This window comes from Grampus griseus (genome assembly GCF_964374135.1).
Source record: "Grampus griseus genome assembly, chromosome: 2".
NCBI classification, from domain to species: domain Eukaryota; kingdom Metazoa; phylum Chordata; class Mammalia; order Artiodactyla; family Delphinidae; genus Grampus; species Grampus griseus.
The window spans coordinates 79260527-79280179 of NC_139018.1; the positions used below are offsets into that span (position 1 = coordinate 79260527).

Genomic DNA, 19653 nt, shown 5'->3' on the forward strand with positions numbered 1-19653 from the left:
ATACTGGGACAAATGGATATCCATTTGGGACCAAAAAAAAATGAATCTTTACCCCTAGTTCACACTATACTCAAATCAATTTCAAGTGCACATCTAAATGTGTAAGTGAATAATAGCTTCTAAAAGACTGTATAGGAGAATACTTTTCTGACTTTTGGATAGGTAAAGATTCCAAAACCAAGGTATAGAGATGCCTTATCTAATAATAAAGGAAAAAATTGATAATTTAAAATTTTTAAGCAGAGTAGAAGATATTTTTCTACCACAGAATAAAAAATATTTGCAACTCATTTATCTAACAAAGGACTTAACAATATCAGAAATATAAAGAACTCCTAAGTCAATATGAGAGAAAGAGAGGATCAAACAGAAAAACCGTCAATAGATTTGACAGGGCACTACCAAAAAAGAATATCGAAATGGTGCCTTCCCTGGTGGAGCAGTGGTTAAGAATCCACCTGCCAATGCAGGGAACATGGGTTTGAGCCCTGGTCTGGGAAGATCCCACATGCTATGGAGCAACTAAGCCACAACTACTGAGCCTGGGCTCTAGAGCCCATAAGCCACAACTACTGAAGCCCGTGCGCCTAGAGCCCGTGCTCTGCAACAAGAGAAGCCACTGCAATGAGAAGCCCGTGCACCGCAATGAAGAGTGGCCCCCGCTCACAACTAGAGAAAGCCCACGCGCAGCAACGAAGGCCCAATGTAGCCAAAAAGAAAATAAATTTTAAAAAATCGAAATGGACAAAAGACATATAAAAACTTTTCAATCTCAGCAGAGAAATGCAAATTAAAATCATAATGCATAACATTATATACCACCAGAATGACTAACTTTTTTTTTTTTTTTTAAAGTGGCAATGCCATTTGCTGACAAGGACGCGGAACAACTGGACCTCTCATATATTACTGGTGGGAGTATAAATTGGAACAACCATTTTGGAAAACTATATGGTAATATCTACTAAAGCTGAACATAGGCATACCCTATAACCCAGCAATCTGACTCCTATACACATTTCTAATGGAAATGAGCCTACAAGTACACCAAAAGATATGTACAAAATATTCTGTAACAGCCCCAAACTAGAAAGAGCCCAAATGACCATCCATAGTAGAATGAATAAACAAAATATGGTATATTTATACATTGGGATACTATGCTACAATAAAAGTGCACCAAGTTACTGCTCTGTGCAAACACAGAAGTATCTCATAGACATAAAACGGATCAACAGAAGCCAGATATAAACTCATAAATATTATGATTCCAATTATTTTATGTTTAACAATAGACAAAAATAACCCATGGTGATTGAAGCCAGGATAGTGGCTGCCTTTAGTGAAGGGAGAGTGGTAACCAGGAGTGGATAAAAGAGAATTACTAAGGTGCTCTTTTGTATAAAACTTTGGACCCTTCTAAAATATTCTCTGAAGTGAACCCAAACAAATTTTAAGCAAACTTTTTAATTGAGGTAGAATGCACATATAGAAAAGTGTATCAAAGTGGACACCTTGATGAGTACTTACAAATAAAACCACCTAAGTAAATTCTACCCAAATCTACCTACTTCAGCCTCTTCACATATCACTCTCAACTTTCACTCTCAGCACTGCAGCCACACTAGCTTTCTCTCAGCCTCATACTATGCACCAGGCTGCTCTCCTGCCTGCTAGAGGCCTTTGCTCACAGCCATCGGTGGGATGGAAACACTCTTCCTTCCCAGCACTTAGTCAGATACTGTTCAATTGGACAAATTTCTTACACTCAAACCTCACTTCAAGAAAGCCTTTCATAATCCTTGACCAGTTTAAATTCCTCCTCATGGCCTCATGTACTTCTCCTTTGTAGTACTTGTCGTAGCTGCAATTTTATGTTTTAGATGGTTTATCTGATTAATATCTGTAGACACTAACAACTAATTATGTAATTAATTAGTAATTAACATAGACATTAATTACTAGACTCTAAGCAGATGCTCACCATTATACTCCTAGCAGTAAGCATAGGGCCTGTCACACAGTAAGTACTCAATGAATATTTGTTAAATAAATGAATGAAATTTAATGAAATCTAAAAATAAAATATTATGGAATCAAGAAAGAGGTATTAGTGAGTTCTTCCTTATACAGCAGTTGTTATTTTTGCTGTTGTTCAGGAGTGAATTTACAAATATTTACACATTTTGGAAACCATCAATGATACCAAGATACAAAGTTGTCTAGTAGAGTTGGAATCAACTCTATTCTCTAAACTGTGTTCCTTTTTCACATAGCAAGTTTTCTTGTCCTGGGAAGGGTACTCCTAAATTTTTTGTAACCATATCCATAGTCAGAAGTTGAGAAAGTAGAGCTCAATAATATGGTTAACTACTGACAGTAAAACCAAAACCAAAACCAAAAAACCCTCAAAAAACCTCTTTTTTAATCAATCTCTATATTTTGGGGGTGGGGGTCAGGGGGAGGAGAGAAAAGAAAAAGAATACTAACCCTGCCAATCTATCAAAAATTTAATCAACTCTCAATACAATGGAGGGAAAAAGATAACTCAAAATCATAGTTAAAAGTAACAAAACCAAGACACAAAACTGATCTTCAAACTTATTTAGTTAATATTATCCACTGTCATTCCAAAGCCATTACTCCAAGTATGAGGTATTTAAAAAAACAATTATTATTCTACTAACATTACCCAATAGTGTAAAAATCATATAACAGTTTAGAAACACCAAATACCACACGAATGGAAGACCACAGAACAAAAGATTGCCATCTGTTAAAATGGCCTATTATTGTTGACTGCACAGAGTTGTATTCTTTTTTCAATACTAGAAGGAAGCCTATGCAACATGAGTTCATCACTCTGCAAACCATCCTCTTCACTTGCTATAGGTTGAGCAGATACAAGACTCTTAAGTCCAGCACCACGCAAGGTCATAGTTTAATAGTTAGTACTTTCTCTCTGGATAGTTCAGAAGTTTAAAAGCCCCTGCCCCTAATAACTATCTCAAATGTCTTCCTAACCATGCTCTTGGATGTTTGTAAGTTCACAGGCTTGTCCCAAATAGATCTAGAATGATAAAGTGTTTAAAATACAAAACAAGAACAACAACAAAAATCCCCTTTCAGTCTCAGGTCCCTCATTTTTTTTTTTTTTTGCCGTACGCGGGCCTCTCACTGTTGTGGCCTCTCCCATTGCGAAGCACAGGCGCCAGACGCGCAGGCTCAGCGGCCATGGCTCACGGGCCCAGCCGCTCCGTGGCATGTGGGATCTTCCCGGACCGGGGCACGAACCCATGTCCCCTGCATTAGCAGGCGGACTCTCAACCACTGCGCCACCAGGGAAGCCCAGGTCCCTCATTTTTAACAGAAAAGTCATGAGCTTATATGAGCACTAGAGTCTCTCTTCCCCATCCCGCATTCACTCCTTTCTCCCAACTCTCACTTTTAAAAATAAAATCACCTCTTGGGAGAAAATTAGAGAATCCTCTTATTCCTTGTCTACCATAAGACACAGATATTTTGCACAGGTTGTCACATGGTTATCAAAGCATAAGGTTAGTTATTTAGAAATTTTCTACTCATTCCCCTCACCTCATCCCACATTTCCCCACTTCCCAGGAAGTACAGTTAAGAAATGGCCACCAGTGGTAAGTACAGGCTTCGCTGTTGCTAGGAATGGGCCTGCCTACTGTGGGAGTCAATACAATTTGATCTTTTGATCTTCCCTTTTAGTCTCAATTCATACAGTTGTTTTTACATAGATGTTGTCAAAGTATACGTGTAATTTTCTATCTCGTTAAATCATATGCATTTTTATGTGTTAATATATAGGCTTTAGCACTGAACTATCCCATTGGGATATTTAATGGGATATCCCATGGGAATAACTTATTTAACCATTCCCACAATGTTGTAGCTCTCAGAGTAGCAAGTTCCAGTAGTTTGCTCTTCCCTGAGAAAGCCACTCTATACTTTTCTATTTTCCTAAATTTGTCTCTTGCCAGTTCTAGAACACTAAATATAGAATGACCTTGTTCTTCCTTCTCATACTCCTTTCCAATTCCCTTTGCTCTTGACAAAATTTCTCTTGAGATACTACAACCAGAACCAAATGAAACAGTCTAAGTGCAGGACTTATAGAACTTACACCAAGGCAGAATCCTCTCTCCCCTCCTCCCTTCCTCCGTCTCTTTCTTTCTCTCCCCATCTCTCCTTCCCTCCCTCCCTTCCCTTCCTTTCCCCCCACAAGTTATTTTTCTGATGATTATAAGACTTAACTTACCTTTTGATTACAAATGCATTTTAGGCTGATATGTGTACCTCCTCTGTTCCAACCTATCAAATTTTACTAATGACACAGAATACAAGAATATCTCTGGCCCCGAACCTACGTCCATGGAAATCTGGGAAAAGGTTTAGATGTGAAATAGTAATTATTCCACTGTGTGTTTGAGGAGGAAAGGGAAGATAACGAGGGAAGAGTTAAGAGAGATGGTCTGCCGGCTACTGCTATAGGGATAGAGGCCCCAGGGTCCTAATGTGAATAGCATGTTTGTCATAGCCAAAATCATTTTATCAATAACTGAACTTGTTTAAGTATTAAAGAGAATAACTAGTCACAGCAGCAAAGGAAAATCACAAGTTTGTGGGTCTAGCAGATGCTTGTTCCATTACTTTCTGACCACTGTGTATTTGACAGGTGTGCCTGGTGGGCATAGGTGCAGAGGTGTCATGATGGCGAGCTTCCCATTTAACTCAGAAAGTACTTTGCCAACAGCTGCAGCAGTGTCAATAGAAAGAAGCAGGAATAGGTTCCTGCAATAACATACCCATAACAACCAGCTTGCTAAAGCAACCATTCAGTCTTCTGAATGTCAACAAGGTCACAGACTGTAATGTGGCTTGTTTTCCACTGGGCAAAGAGGTTAAGAAGTTGATGAGATAAGAGGTAAAGTTAATAATTTTAAGGAAGTTGTCATATTTTTCTAGGTTCACCCCTATCATGAATATGAGGACAGTTTTTGGTCCTATCCTTTAAGTAAGTCCTCTATTTTCCAGGCTAATGAATGTATCAGTGTATGCCACAACATAATCAGTATCATAACCACTCCATATAATGCTGATGGTTAGGAAGTCAGTGATGGGCTCTCTCTTGATTAGAAGCTTCCTATTCTCAGTCCTGAATCTTATACCTTCTATGAGTCAAATCATATTGCTACAGTCAATGAATAGATCACTGATGGCTATACTCTCCACCTTGCAAATGTTTTCAGCATACTAACAAGAAGCTCAATATGATCCAAGTCAATTTAATTTGATATTCACTACCTTTTCTCAGAACTGCATCTGCTGGCAATGTAATCTAGTGATCAAGGAGAATGAGAGTGCTAGGGCTATTTTTATTAACAAGCATATATTGATTTGGGGGTCCTTGTTGTGATTTAAATAATAACTCAACCTATCATTCTACAAGCAGTGTAGGTTATTTTACTACATACTTGTTCACATGAAGGCTAAACTTCCACTGCTTTGTTCACTGGCATTTACTTATTCATTTAACAAATAACTGGGGTACCCAAATATGAACAAGGCACCATGCCTACTCAAATCTGGTATTGTCCAGCATTTTGTTTCTACTAGGAATAAACTGCAAGCCAGCAGATTTTAACATGTACTCTCTTTTCATGATAATTTTTAACGTTAAATAAAATGGGGCTTAGTTTGATTTACGCATTATACGAATTTCTCCATTCAAACGACTGTCCGTGTATTTCTTCCCTTTTTTCCCTCTCTCATTGCCCATCCTCTTTCCAAAAGATATTTCCCCTAATTTCATAATGACAATCAACGACAATAATAATAACAACCTAAGATATGGAAAAACATTAGAAGCTTCCTTTCATGGTTATATCACTTTCTGTTGAAAACCATGGCCTCTTAGCTTGTTTTTTCACTTTTCAGCAAAGTGACTCTCATGGATGCCAGAGCAGCCTTCCTGTTAGCATGAGTATTCAGCTTAGTCAAAAACTCAATTAGTCCTCTAAACTGCTAAATGGGTCAATTTCTAACAAGTGTAATTCTTCCTCGAAATATTCATAATGTTTCACATAAAAGATAAAAAACATAGAAAAGTTAGTTGCACATTACAACTTTTCTTCAACTTCCTAGTGAAAAACAAAGGCTCGGTCTCTGTTTTACACAGAGAAAACATTTTAGGAACCATTGAGTTGATTTGTGTACTAGAGAGTCAGTCTAGTTGTTTGTTTCTTTGTTTTTTTAATAAACAGAGTAAATATGTTCCTGAAAAGTTAACCCTAAAATAAAACTCTGATCATACTTTTTTTTTTTTGCAGTACGCAGGCCTCTCACTGTTGTGGCCTCTCCCGCTGTGGAGCACAGGCTCCGGACGCGCAGGCTCAGCAGCCATGGCTCACGGACCTAGGCGCTCCGCGGCATGTGGGATCTTCGACCGGGGCACGAACCCGTGTCCCCTGCATCGGCAGGCGGACTCTCAACCACTGCGGCACCAGGGAAGCCCCCCTGATCGTACTTTTGTTCCTTCATTAATAAACTTCCGAAACTCAAGTTTTTACATTTATCTTCTAGAGAAAAAGTAGGAAGTCATTCTGATTTTAATTTTGTTCATATTCTTTTAAGGGTGGCTATATTTTAAAATAGTTCTCAGAGAATTCCTAATCAAGGTAAAAAGGACTACACAATGGGTCAAAGACATTCTTAAGCCAGACCTTAACCCATCCAATTTAGGTTTAGCATGGAATATTCTCAAGTTCAGTTCAATCCTTACACCTAGGTAGCAAATATTCTTTTTTTTTTTTTTTTTAGAAACTGTTTATTTTCCATCAACCTATTTCCATTTTAAAGTCTGTGGAAGAACAGTTTAAGACCACTCAGTGGTTGTTCCTACCCACTCAGTGGCCTGAGCAGTGGGAGCTGCAGACCAGTCTTCAGTAGCAGGCTGAGCACTCCAGTCTTCAGTGGTGAACTGCTGAATAGACACACAGGGCACCTGCACACCCTCAGACCAGTCCGCCACCTCAGGCTGAGTAGCAGTGAACTCAGGAGCTGGAGCAGTCCATTCACCTTGAAATTCCTCCTTGGCCACAGCCTTCTCAGCTGCCGCCTGCTCTTCCTTTTCAATCTCTTCAGGATCTCTGTAGAAGTAGAGATCAGGCATGACCTCCCATGGGTGTTCACGGGAGACGGTGCCACGCATGCGCAGAACTTCCCAGGCAAGCATCCACCACATCAGACCCACTGAGTGAGCTCCCTTGTTGTTACATGGGATGGCAATGTCCACATACCGCAGAGGAGAGTCTCTGTTACACAGAGCAATGGTAGGCAGGTTAACGTAAGAGGCCTCTGTGAGAGGCTGGTGGTCAGCCCTGGGATCAGTAACCACCAGAAGTCTTGGCTCCCGGAAGGCTGCCTGGATCTGGTTCGTGAAGGTTCCAGGAGTGAAGCGGCCAACAGTAGGAGTGGCTCCAGTGGCAGCAGCAAACTTCAGCACAGCTCGCTAGCCAGTATTCCTGGAGGATATGACACTGACATCAGCTGGGCTTTCAATGGCAACAATGGCACGAGCTGCCAACAGAAGCTTCTCCCAGGTTCTCTTCAGATTTATGATGTAGATGCCATCACTTTTCCTTTTGTAGATGTACTGTTCCATTTGGAAGTCAAGGTTGGTGCCACCTAAGTGGGTTCCTACTACAAGGAATTTGAGGACATCCTCCTCCATTTGCAGGACATCAAGGGCTCCAGACATTGTTAAAGTTTCCCTTTAAGTTGTGATGGGAATCCAGAACAAAGCCGTATTGACCCTTATCTGGTGCGGAAAGCCGTGGCAAATATTCTTGACTTCAATCTCTCATTTGATAAATAATCTAGAACTATGATGCTTTAATTTTCCTAACTGGAAAACAATAAAAACAATGGCTTTAAAATGCTCATTCAGAGGAAAAACTTACTCCTTCTAAGTCTTTTTATGCAAATTGACAATTTTAAATGCTGCTCTGCAGTTTTCTATATTTATAATTAAGATACAGCTAATTATACTGGCACCAAGACATCATATGAATCTGTATACTTTATATGAAGCATTCCATGAGTGGGAAATTATTGAATTTGGGAGACAGCTATATGGGGATTCATAATGCTATTCTCTCTACTTTTATACATGCTTAAAATTTTCCTCATTCTAAAGTTAAAAAAGAAAAAGAAAAATTAAGCATTAAATAGCCACCAGAGTGATAGGAAACAAAATACCACCAGAATCTCTACATTACTATTTCCAACCACTGTTCTCCTATTGACAAATAATTGCCCATTCAGTTTGTTTGTTTTCTACTGGTGAATCCAAACTATAAGCTGTCCATTTCTCAGCAGTTAAAGAACAGTAAGTAGTTGACATTGGGATATTTATTCATCCTTTGTAGTATAAATTAATGTAAACTAAGTGACAATATTTTAAAGGTTATTCTCAATTATTAAAAATGAGACTACTGTTTTATAAATTAAATATAGGATAAACATTTAAAGAGGAATATTTGAAAAATAAAAAAGCTACTTGGAATAACTCTTGAAGCAATTTATACATAATATAGAAAAATTGCAACACTAGACTGTTATGCAGACATTTATTTAACTTATTTGTAGATATCTCTCTTTCATTTTGTTTTGTTTTTTTTTTTGCGGTACGTGGGCCTCTCACTGTTGTGGCCTCTCCCATTGCGGAGCACAGGCTCTGGACGCGCAGGCTCAGCGGCTATGGCTCACGGGCCCAGCCGCTCCACGGCATGTGGTATCTTCCCAGACCGGGGCATGAACCCGTGTCCCCTGCATCAGCAGGCAGACTCTCAACCACTGTGCCACCAGGGAAGCCCCTCATTTTGTTTTTAATTCACTTAAGAAGGCAGTTTAGGCACCTATTTCTATTTAGGATCATTATTAATACTAGAAAGGGAGGACTATATTTGTTTGAATCTATGAACTGTTTTCTGGTATGTGATTCTTTCATCACTGACATAGTTAAGTGACCATCATAAAGTGACTGTATCATCTGTTGTTTGTTGCCCAGAAAACAGAATCTTTCAGCAGCTGTATTCATTTAAGTTCATACTAATGCTGTATTCTCCCTTCTGAAGTATGGAAGATTATTCTCATAGAAATTTTACTTAGCAATTGCTATCTGCTATGGTTTCTGGAATGCTTTAGTTATATATTCCATAATAAATTATATTTACTACTTACCTTTGATATAAGTACATAAGTAATCTGCTTCCTTAAAAGTGATCTTACTTACCAAACATTCCTAATTCTTTTCAACTTAAGTGAAAGTTAAATTTTAAAAACTATCTCCTTTTCAAATTTCTGATTTCTAACCACACATGGACTCTGGGCAGTTTGGCAATCAGTCCTCTTTTCTTTTCTCCAAAGGGATCATTCCAAATGTTTAAAATTCTCCTCAAATCCCTTAATTACTTCCATCATCTCCACCCACTTGAGGTAAATGGTCTTGCCTCCAAGACCACAGAAAAAAAAAATAGCAAAGGACACATAGTCCTTTATCATTCCATTTCTCCTTTCTAAACATATCAATATTCTTCTGTCCAGAGCTAACCCACAATCCTGTGCTCTTCACACCGTCACCTCCATATCTTCCTGGATCTCATTCAGTCACTTGTCTTCAATAACTTCCTCTCTATTGACTACTTTTTCTTAACTTATAAACACATCCCAATCTCTCTTATCTTATAAAATGCGTTCCTTCTACTGATTAGCCATTTTTTCCTCCTTATCAAATCACTTCATGGGAAAAAAAAAAAAAACCCTGACTCTCAATTCTAAATAATAGCATAACATTAATAATAATAATTAACACAACATTAACTTATTCAGTCCTCATCACAACTCTATAAGGTAGGCAGTATTTATTTCCATTTTATGGAAAAGTAAACTGAGGCACAAAGAGGCTAAGTGACTTGCCCAAAGTCACATAGCTAGTAAGCAGTAACTGAGAAACCAGGTACCAGAGCCCAGTTCTTTCCCACTATGCAACACTTCATCCCCTGGGTAAGGATATTTACTCACATGACTTTGATTATTAATTATACACTAATAATCACTACCATCAATCTATCCAGTCTTGATTTTTCCCTATTTAGTTTCATTACTTCCTATTTTGAGATACCTTGATTTCAATATATTCGAAAGACCTAGACTCCATCTCTTTTCTCCCTATGCTTCCTCTACACTGCTACAAAAACAAATCTATCCATTAAGGTTTTTAACTTACAAACCTTCAATGACTCTCCATCACCTACAAAACAGGGTCTCCAAACTCTTCAGCAAGGCACACAAGACTCTTCATAACCTGCTCCAAAATTACCTTCTCACTTCTACTCCTGCAATTACTTACACATATCCTCTAATCATCAAACTCTGAGAAGTATGTACCATGCTTTGTCACATCTTCTGCTGCACATAGAATGTTCTCTCAGTTTGGGAAGTCACTTTTCATTCTCTCTTGATGAATCATTACTCATCTGTATTTTCCAAACCACCCATCCTGCACCTTCCCCAGGTAAAGCTAATCTCTCTCTCCTACTTCTACATTCCCAAAATACTTGTAAAAAAAAACCCAACTCTATCATCACAATATAATATTGTTCTGTCATTAGTAATACAGACTATGAGCTCTTAGAGAACTGGGACATTCTCTTACTGATATTTGTATCCAGTACACAGAACACAGCAGTCACTCAGAATACATTTGATAAATGAATAGATGTAGCTCGCCTTTACTATTCAAAATCAATGTGCTCTGGACATGGGAAGATAAATGAATATATCATAAGAGACATCATAATCTTAATTAGTAATTATTTGCCTATAAAATGGCTAAAAACCTAGCAATATGCAGAGAATATTTTTGTTTAAATAGTAATACAAGTATAGACTCTTCCTTGAAGTTCCAGTGAACAAAGAACTCTACCATCTACACAAGCAATCTTTAAGTAAACAGTAAAATACATAAAGGCAAGAAGAAGTCAGAAATGTTAGGCCTGTCTCCAAGCCACAAAACTTGATCATGAATAGCCATCACATTATAAATATTACAAGATATCCACATGAACCAAACAAACACTGAAGTTTTAGTCTCAATAGTTTTTCCCGCTACTCTAATTCCTACATGTATAAAATATTTTGGCACTGGTATGACACACCATGGCATTTACTAAATGGTTTACTAAATTACACTTATAAATCACAAAGGCATCAGCTTACATGCCCAACTGCATATAAGTGTGAGGTAGATTGAAGCTGTCTCACTCAGCCTTAAGTGGGGGAAATTCATGGTACAGTTTTTGATTTTAAGAGTAGAGGTAAACTGCCTTAAGTAGATCTTTAAAGAAAAATGCAACCGGAAAGCAATGTGGTTTCCACCATGTTTTAAACGGTGGTTTCCTCTGCAGGCGGTTCCTCTTAATTCTATTGAGAAAAAGAAAAATAAAAATGCAAAGGTTACAAAATAAGGTGATGAGAGAAATGCAAAGTAGCACAAACAGAGCAATGATGAAATACTCAGAGCAGTTTAGTTACTTAAGCTACAATGAAGTCAATTAAATGTGTCTTATTTCTTTAAAAACTATTGAGTATCTCACTGAGAGTTTTTTCCTAATTTATATTAAATTCTAACGTCAACATTCTTGGATTGCATTTAATAATATGAGTGGTCTTGAGTGATTCTGATCCTGAAGTTACTGCCTTGTTTATACACTAAGGTTCACACGTGGGCTGGTCTAAAGTTCAAAGTTCAAAATAATTCAACTTTTAATACATATAATGAAAAATTACACCTAAGTCACTCACCAGAACACAAAAGCAACATTAATATTGCTGTTGTAGACTAAACAAAAGCAGGAGTCGGCAGTCTTTAAAACTTTTACTGTTTTTCTAGTCTCCAACAGGAAGAGCATTTTGGAAATATAGGGCTCATTAAAGAAGCCCTTTAAACTACTGTTGGAACTTACGATTTTTGCCTTATAGGTGGAACTCTAAGCAGAGATTTAATGATCATTCTTATTTATACTTGTCAGTATTTTAAAATTTGATACTCCGCAAAGAACAGCTGATGTTTGACATTGCAAGTTCATTATTAAAACCACAGTATGTCAAGCCCAAGACACAAAAAGAGAAATAAAACTAATTTGTTAAGGAAAAACCTTATCATGTACAGTTTACTTTCCTTCCTGCATCACCAAGTCTGTATTTTTATCTTACCTGCAATTTATGGCCTAAAAATTAAATGAATTAAAATTAATTAATTAAAAATAATCTAACGCAAATATTAAATCACCAAAATACCAGAACAAAAACATCTCTAGGAATGCTTCAACAAAAATTCTGGAGCTTAAAAAAGAGCTATTTGCAAGCTTTCCTGCGTTAACAAAAGGGCAGGTAATAATGATGGCTTGTATGACAATATTGTCTTTGTTAGTTTAGCCCCAACAGAACTAAAGATTTCCTGATTACGACTTGGTAATCTAAGTCAACTGAAAAGATTTCTGGGGAAGGGAAACAAAGAGGAGTCTGAATGCTAGCATTTAAGTGGAATATATTACCTAAGTTTACTCTTCAGTGTGGGACACTGTAAATAAGAGGGGCTCCTACTTTGACAGCCCATGCTAGGTCACGACCTAAACTCACTGTACCGGTGTAAAAGAGAAAGTTCTGCTGGAGTCTCAGATATGCATGCTTCTCTGCTTCACCTTCAGGATCTTGTAATCATACAGGGCCTTACAATGAAGTGTTCACTCTGTACTGTATCTCATTGTCAAGATTTTTAAACAGTGGCTTTTTTATTGTAATGAGCCAATTATGAGCCAGTCACTCAAGCAGTCATTAACAATAGATTTTTCTAATTGCATTTTTAATGAATTTTATTTTGGATAAAAGCCCTTAAAAGTACCTATGGCAAAGGGTAATCATACATTGAATTAACAGAAAAATCTGTTTAATAATGACTTGTCTTTTATTTACTACAACAAAATAAATTCCAGTGAGAACGCTAAAAAATTGACAGTGTAAGGGAAAAAAGGTTGCAGGGCGGGAGAGGGAGTCGTATTCTTCACAGCTAAAAAATAAAAATGAAAACATGCCTTATTCTTTCCTAACTTTAAGGTACAAATGAAACATTATCTTATCAACACAGACCTTGCTCTATATTTAGAAAATAATTAGTTATTAATATTTTACCCATAAGCTATTAATAATGCCTAATATAATTATAAAACAAGCTAAATGGACAAGGGAAATAAAGGCTCATTTCAAATTTAATGTACTCATTTCTATAGATGAATATACAGATAAGATGTTAAGTTATTTTTAAAACAGTTATTTTAAAAGTTATTTTTAAAACTGTGTTGTGTAAACAAAACACTACAGTGTAAAAATCTTCATTCACCTCAAAATACTTTCTATGCATGTATGAATGGAAATGTCCTTGCTGAAGATAAAAAATGGTCTTAATGAAAATGTGAATGTATCGTTTGTGATCACTCAGATATATAAATGTACTTTTTTTAGGTTGACTCTATTGAAACTTCATAAGTCTTAATCATAATTAAGAGCTCACTACTCACTGTGATTTAATAAGTCATTAATTAGGAAGTTTTAAAGATGCACAGTGACACTAGAAAAATCCTCTCTTTGGAGGCTATACACATCATCCTCTGCATGGATTAAAAAAATTTTAATCCATTTAAATCACTCATTGGTGCAAAGAGACAAAAATTATAAATATGTATATATACATATATATACACACATATATATTTATATATGTATAATAAAACTATTCCCAGAAAAACTGTCACTATACACTCTGATTTTGTTAAGGAAATAAAAACTTTTTTGAATGTTCAAGGTTTTAAAAACCTTGTATTTTCTGCCTCAAGAATGGGCTGACTGAAAGCATGAGGTTCTGCAGCCTCTGGTTAATTAATCTGCGGCTGAATGACAGCGTGCCTAGGGGCATGGCACTGGCATCCCACACAGGGTCCCAACATGCTTTAAGCCTTGGATAGCTACATTCTGCACGCCAAGACTTTACCCAACAAATAGCAGAGAGGCCTTCAGAGCCTTTCTTCTTCTGAGACATTCCATTTAATTAATGTAATCCCTCTTTATCTTAAAGGTTTAATAAATTTAGGTGAGGCAAAACCAACATATCTATGGCACTGAATGTTGTAACTAGTTGCTCTAACACTTTTCTTATGTACCCCAAAGGCTTCTTCACAAGGCATAAAGAAAATGAAAGCAAAAAAATGTTCTAACAGGTTTAGAAATTTTCAAACATGCTTCTTGATCTATTAAAAATATGTATATTTGTACAACCCAACGTTTAAGAATTCAATTAAATGAAGCTGGCGATTTCCATTTCACTAGACTTACTTTATGTTATAAAAATATAAATCATACACCCACCCCAAAACACTGTGAAAATCACTAATACCTAATCTTGAGCAAGGTAAGGCTATTTTTTTAGCAACAGGATACAAAGGACATTCTTCTAATCCCTTTCACTGCCAGAACAAAACATCTTTCAAATCAAGATAAAATCGCTACATCATGAATGTTAATATCATTCTGAGAAAAATAATACCTTACGACTAGAAAAGACCATCCCTTTAGGGAGAAATGTTGTGTTAAAGTGGATTATTCTTTTAGTAGTGTAATAGAATGGCTTCTACCTACTCCCAGATGGAAAATCAAAATCTGCATTTAAATGGAAATATTTTAAAACAGATAGGACAAAAGGCTAAAACCATAAGGAATATCTCCATCCTTACATTTTAAAAATCCAAAATGCTTAATAAGAACTTTTCTGTACGGTATGGCTTTAAGATTTTGTTTGTATGTTTGCTTCATTTTTATGAAGAGCTTGCACTGCAACATAATTTCACAGTTTTGTGATTAACACATACTATTTGTGGCTATTATATCAAATTCACAAATTGGATGAAGAAGTAGGGTTGCAAAATTTTTACTATTACAAGAAACACATTTACTGTTTAGGCTTGTGCAGAGTTAAGAATGAGTCCTGTATTTTCTTCCTATTTTTAACTATGCTATTTTATAGGTAATTCTTAGAAGGCAAGAGCAGTTTGCTGAAATCAAATAAAATCTGAGTTTCTTCAGCATTGACTCAAATCACCACCATGGTTAGAGTAAAAAGAAAGCAAAATGCTAGGCAATATTATAACAACTGCTCTTTGCAACCTGAAAGATTATTTTCAGTTCTTCAATAGTTGGGGCAATTTTCTTAAATTCTGAAGGAGCCTGACAGCACTGCACATTTCTTAATGCTTGCATTTACTTTTACATTATAAAACAATAAAACAGCAGGATAATGTTCATGCAGTTTAGAGACTTGTAACATTACCACAAATAATTCTACTGTATTATGGCAAAACATAAGCTTTTTAAATGTAGGCTGACTAAAGAAAAGGCAATCTATATTCACTGAAAGTACACAGACACGTAAGGTTGAAAATATAACTTAAATGTTGTACCTAGTTCTAAAATAATGTTTGAAAAGGGCTGAAAAAGCAAAATCCATGCTGGATGAAATCTTTTTTGTTATATATTAAAATACAATTAATTTCAAGTGCAGTGCTTATTGGCAAGGGAAAGGCTTCCCACCTTCCTTCCTTGGAGTTTATAATAGAGTACATGGCTTCTGCCACCTCAGAAACCAACCGCATTATGTAATTTGATCATTTTCCTCAACAATGTTGTAAACCAAGATACTCGACAATTACCAGCTTCAAAGATGCAGGTGTTTCGATGGTAGCCACATTTGACTACTGGACTGCAAATAATGGGCCAATCTGAAAAACTTGGCCATATCATCTCCTTTATAAGATCAGCCCATCAGTTCTGAAACATCTTTATTGCTAGAAGCTGCTGGCTTTTGTACAGGAAGCTGTGTGGATCTCTTTAGTTAAAAGACATCTTATTCAAAAGTGTAACGGGAAAAAAACTCTTGCATATGTACTGGGTGGTTTTCTCACTTTTAACAGGTAATTCATTTCAATCCAGTTGTCCATGATTCTCCTAGTGATAACCATAGGGATGAAAAAGAATAAAAGCTTTTCCCTACAGTAACCTAATTCTCATCTACACTAGAGCCTCCATGCCTGATCCCAATTCCCCACCCCTAACCTTCACTCCCAAACCTCCCAGCAGAAAAAATTTCAGATATCAGTGGGAGATGATATACCGTAAATCTAATCATCAAAAATAAACCTTGATACATATCTTCATTAGTCTACACTAGGTAGCAAACTAAACTAGGGAAGCTGTATATGAAACATCACAGAAGATCCAAGATTCATGGATATTTTAAATCACTTGCTTTACAATTGCCTAAATTACAGAACAACTGTAGAAACACGGCAAATTATGATTTAAAAGAAAGTACCTCCCTATCCTTGGAGATATTAGACTTTTATAGCTAATGTGTGAAGAAAGTGACTTTTAAACTCAAATATTCCTGTTCTAAATGAATGGTACTCTCAGCAGAGAACCCATCTAAAACCTCACATTTCTAAGTGTGGCCTCAGACCAGTAGCAATGGCATCACCTGGGCACTTGTTAGAAAAATCTCAGGCTCTACCCAGGCCAACTGAATCAGAACATGAATTTTTAATAAGACTCCCAGATGACTCATCTGCACTGAGAAGCTCTGGTCTAAGTTTTTCTAGTTCCACCATTTATTCTGCATTGAGAGACATAAAACAGTGAAGAACAGAACAGCCTGTACTCATAAAAACACATAATATTACAGATGACCACAATTTAAATAATGAAAAACAGGGAGGAAATGTTAGCAAAACTTAAGTAATTAAATTAGATCTAGATCCTGCAATCTTTGTTTTTAATACTTGAAAATTCACTTATATGTGTGTATGTGCATGCACAGACATGTGAGAGAGGTGAAAGAGGAAGACAGAAAGGAAAGGTAGATTAAGAGTGAGAGAAAAAAATAAAAGGGAGAGAATGGAACCGTAAGAGTGTACATAGGGTATATATGTAGATGTATTTAGGGCCAAAAAGTAGAAGAAACAAAGTGAGAACCCAGCAACTTGGAGAAGAGCAGCAATGCCCCTTCTCAACCACAATACCGCACACTCCCTCTTTTACATGCCCAAGACAGTGTGATGGGAATACTTTTCATCTCAGTAACAAGAAACTACCAAGAAATAAGCATTAAAAGCAAAACTTGTGACAGAAACCAGTATTCCCTAATTGTATTAAACAATACAAGTAAACATGGAAAGATTACTTCTGAGTAAGTAAAGAGACCAACAGCACAAGGTAATTAAAACACTAAAAAGGTGATTTAATATTCTTTTTCCAAAGTCTAAATAATCATTTAGAAATAGTTACCATAAAATAAACATTATTTGTTTTATTCTTACAAATGAACGTACTATTCTTACTGTTGTTATTACTATACTAAGAAACTAAATTCAAAATAGTAGCACTATAGTTTTGATTGTTCTTAATGACATCATAAAATAGCTAACATTAATAACACAAGCTCAAAAAAAAAGAGAAACAGATATTTTCTATTGGACATAAAGTAATGGCTTAAACCTGCAGTAATAATTTGCAGAGTGTGAAGTTTACCTAAAATGTTACATTTGACTTTTAAATATATATATATATACACACCTAAAACGATTAATCTACCATGATTAATCCAATATTTTATCATTTATTTAACGAGAGAAAATTAGAAATCATTTATAAATACTGCCAAACTTAATGATACCAATAGAAAATATACCAGTTGATATCCAGGAGAACATAATGGTTAATCAGAAAACAGAACTTACTGGAGAAAAATGAATTATAATTAATGTTATATTATACCTGTTTAAAAAATAATATATATGTGTGTATATATATATATCTGTATACATATCTGTATCTGTATTCATCCACATGGCACATTAATAGTATACAGTGTAGTAAGATTCAGCTCACTTTGCAGCTGACCATCTATGGAATGTAGCTCCATTAAATCACTGGAGACTCACTTCTCACAATAATAGGGGAAAAAAAAAATCACCCTATATCTTGCATTTCATGACTGAGCTTCCCTAATACATATCTCTGGTTTTGCTCGAAGAAAAAAATGCAGTCAAAGATGGGCAGAATGCTACTCCCAGCTTGTATTCACCAAATGCCAGGAACTGTAAAAACAGGATTCCAAGTTGAGGTTTCAGATACTTATTAAATAAAGACTTAAAATTTCCAAATATAAATAATATTTGCATAAACAGGTTTATTATTTATGGAAGTCAACTAGGCAATATATATCAATGGCTTCAGAAATCATCATACACTTTGATCCATTAATTCCTTAGGATAGATTTGTCTGAAAATCTATCCTAAGGAATTAATTTTTTTTAATGTAGACAATAATTGATGTACCCACATCAAAGTGCTATTATTTATAGTAAAAATTAGATTCAACCTAATTTACAAAATTAGGGAATCATTAAGGAAATTATTATACAGCCACATGATGGAATATTAAGTAGCCATTAAATTATATTCATAAAGACGTTTTAGTGACATGAAAAACTGATATTTTAAGCTAAAAAAAATCAGTGTATAAAGTTATACACACAAAGTGTGTGTGTATATCTATGTATGTGTGTTAAATATATGGGTGTGGAAAATATGTCAAAATGCTAACTCTGAATGACTGAATTTTGAGCAAGATCTTTTCTTATACTTTTATATATTTTCTTTAAGAATCAACTGTTTTAAGTATCAAAGAAAATTAAGTAATAATTTAGATAAAGGACAAGGTATGAAGAACAAGGGTGAGGATACTGCAAGGTTACACTGAAGCTATTCCACTGAATAAAGAAATTGTGTGTGTGTCTGCAAGAGGAGTACCAAAAACCTAGTGTCAGAAAAAAAGAAGCTCTTTCTTCTGACTACATGAGAGGTAAAAGACAGATGAAACAGTTAAGCAAAAAAACAAAAAAAAATAGAAAAAAAGAATGTAGAAAAGTCAGATCTATTAGAATCTAATAATTGGACAAAGAAAGCAAAGGGGATATATATCATCAATGCCAATGTGATTTTTTACTCTACAAAAGTACCAAATAGTTTAAGTAAATAAGTTAAGAAAATAAATTATAATAACACTTAGTTTTAGAATGTTTATTCCAAGTCTTGGACTGAATACAAGGAAAGAAACTAGTTACTATTAAATAATAACAAAACAAATTTCTAGAACCTCATTTTGTTTTCTATGAAGTTGACAGATACAAAGACTGCTGTTTTCATTTCTTTTACAAAACACAGTTAAAACACAACTTTAAACTGTCCAGGTGATAAAAATTATATACTGAAATGTGTACAATCCACAAGCTATGTCTTTTATAAAACAATATTTTAGCTACTATGTTAATTAGTAACAGTAAGCTGTAACTTACTGTGTTTTCCCTTAAACTTTTCTTGACTGTAAATGCTTCATAATCATTTTCATTTCAGATTGCTTGATTGATCTGTTGATTCCAAATCAATAAAAACATGGAGTAA

At 35.7% G+C, this 19653-nt stretch overlaps 1 protein-coding gene and 1 pseudogene across 2 annotated transcripts in view; both read right to left on the reverse strand.

Annotated features, from left to right (window-relative positions):
- DPH6 (diphthamine biosynthesis 6) overlaps positions 1-19653 on the reverse strand; it is a 179223-nt gene that overhangs the window by 120587 nt on the left and 38983 nt on the right. The window lies entirely within an intron of this gene.
- On the reverse strand, positions 6902-7801 carry LOC309819459 (small ribosomal subunit protein uS2-like; annotated as a pseudogene). Its single transcript has one exon. The product of its transcript is annotated as a small ribosomal subunit protein uS2-like (transcript).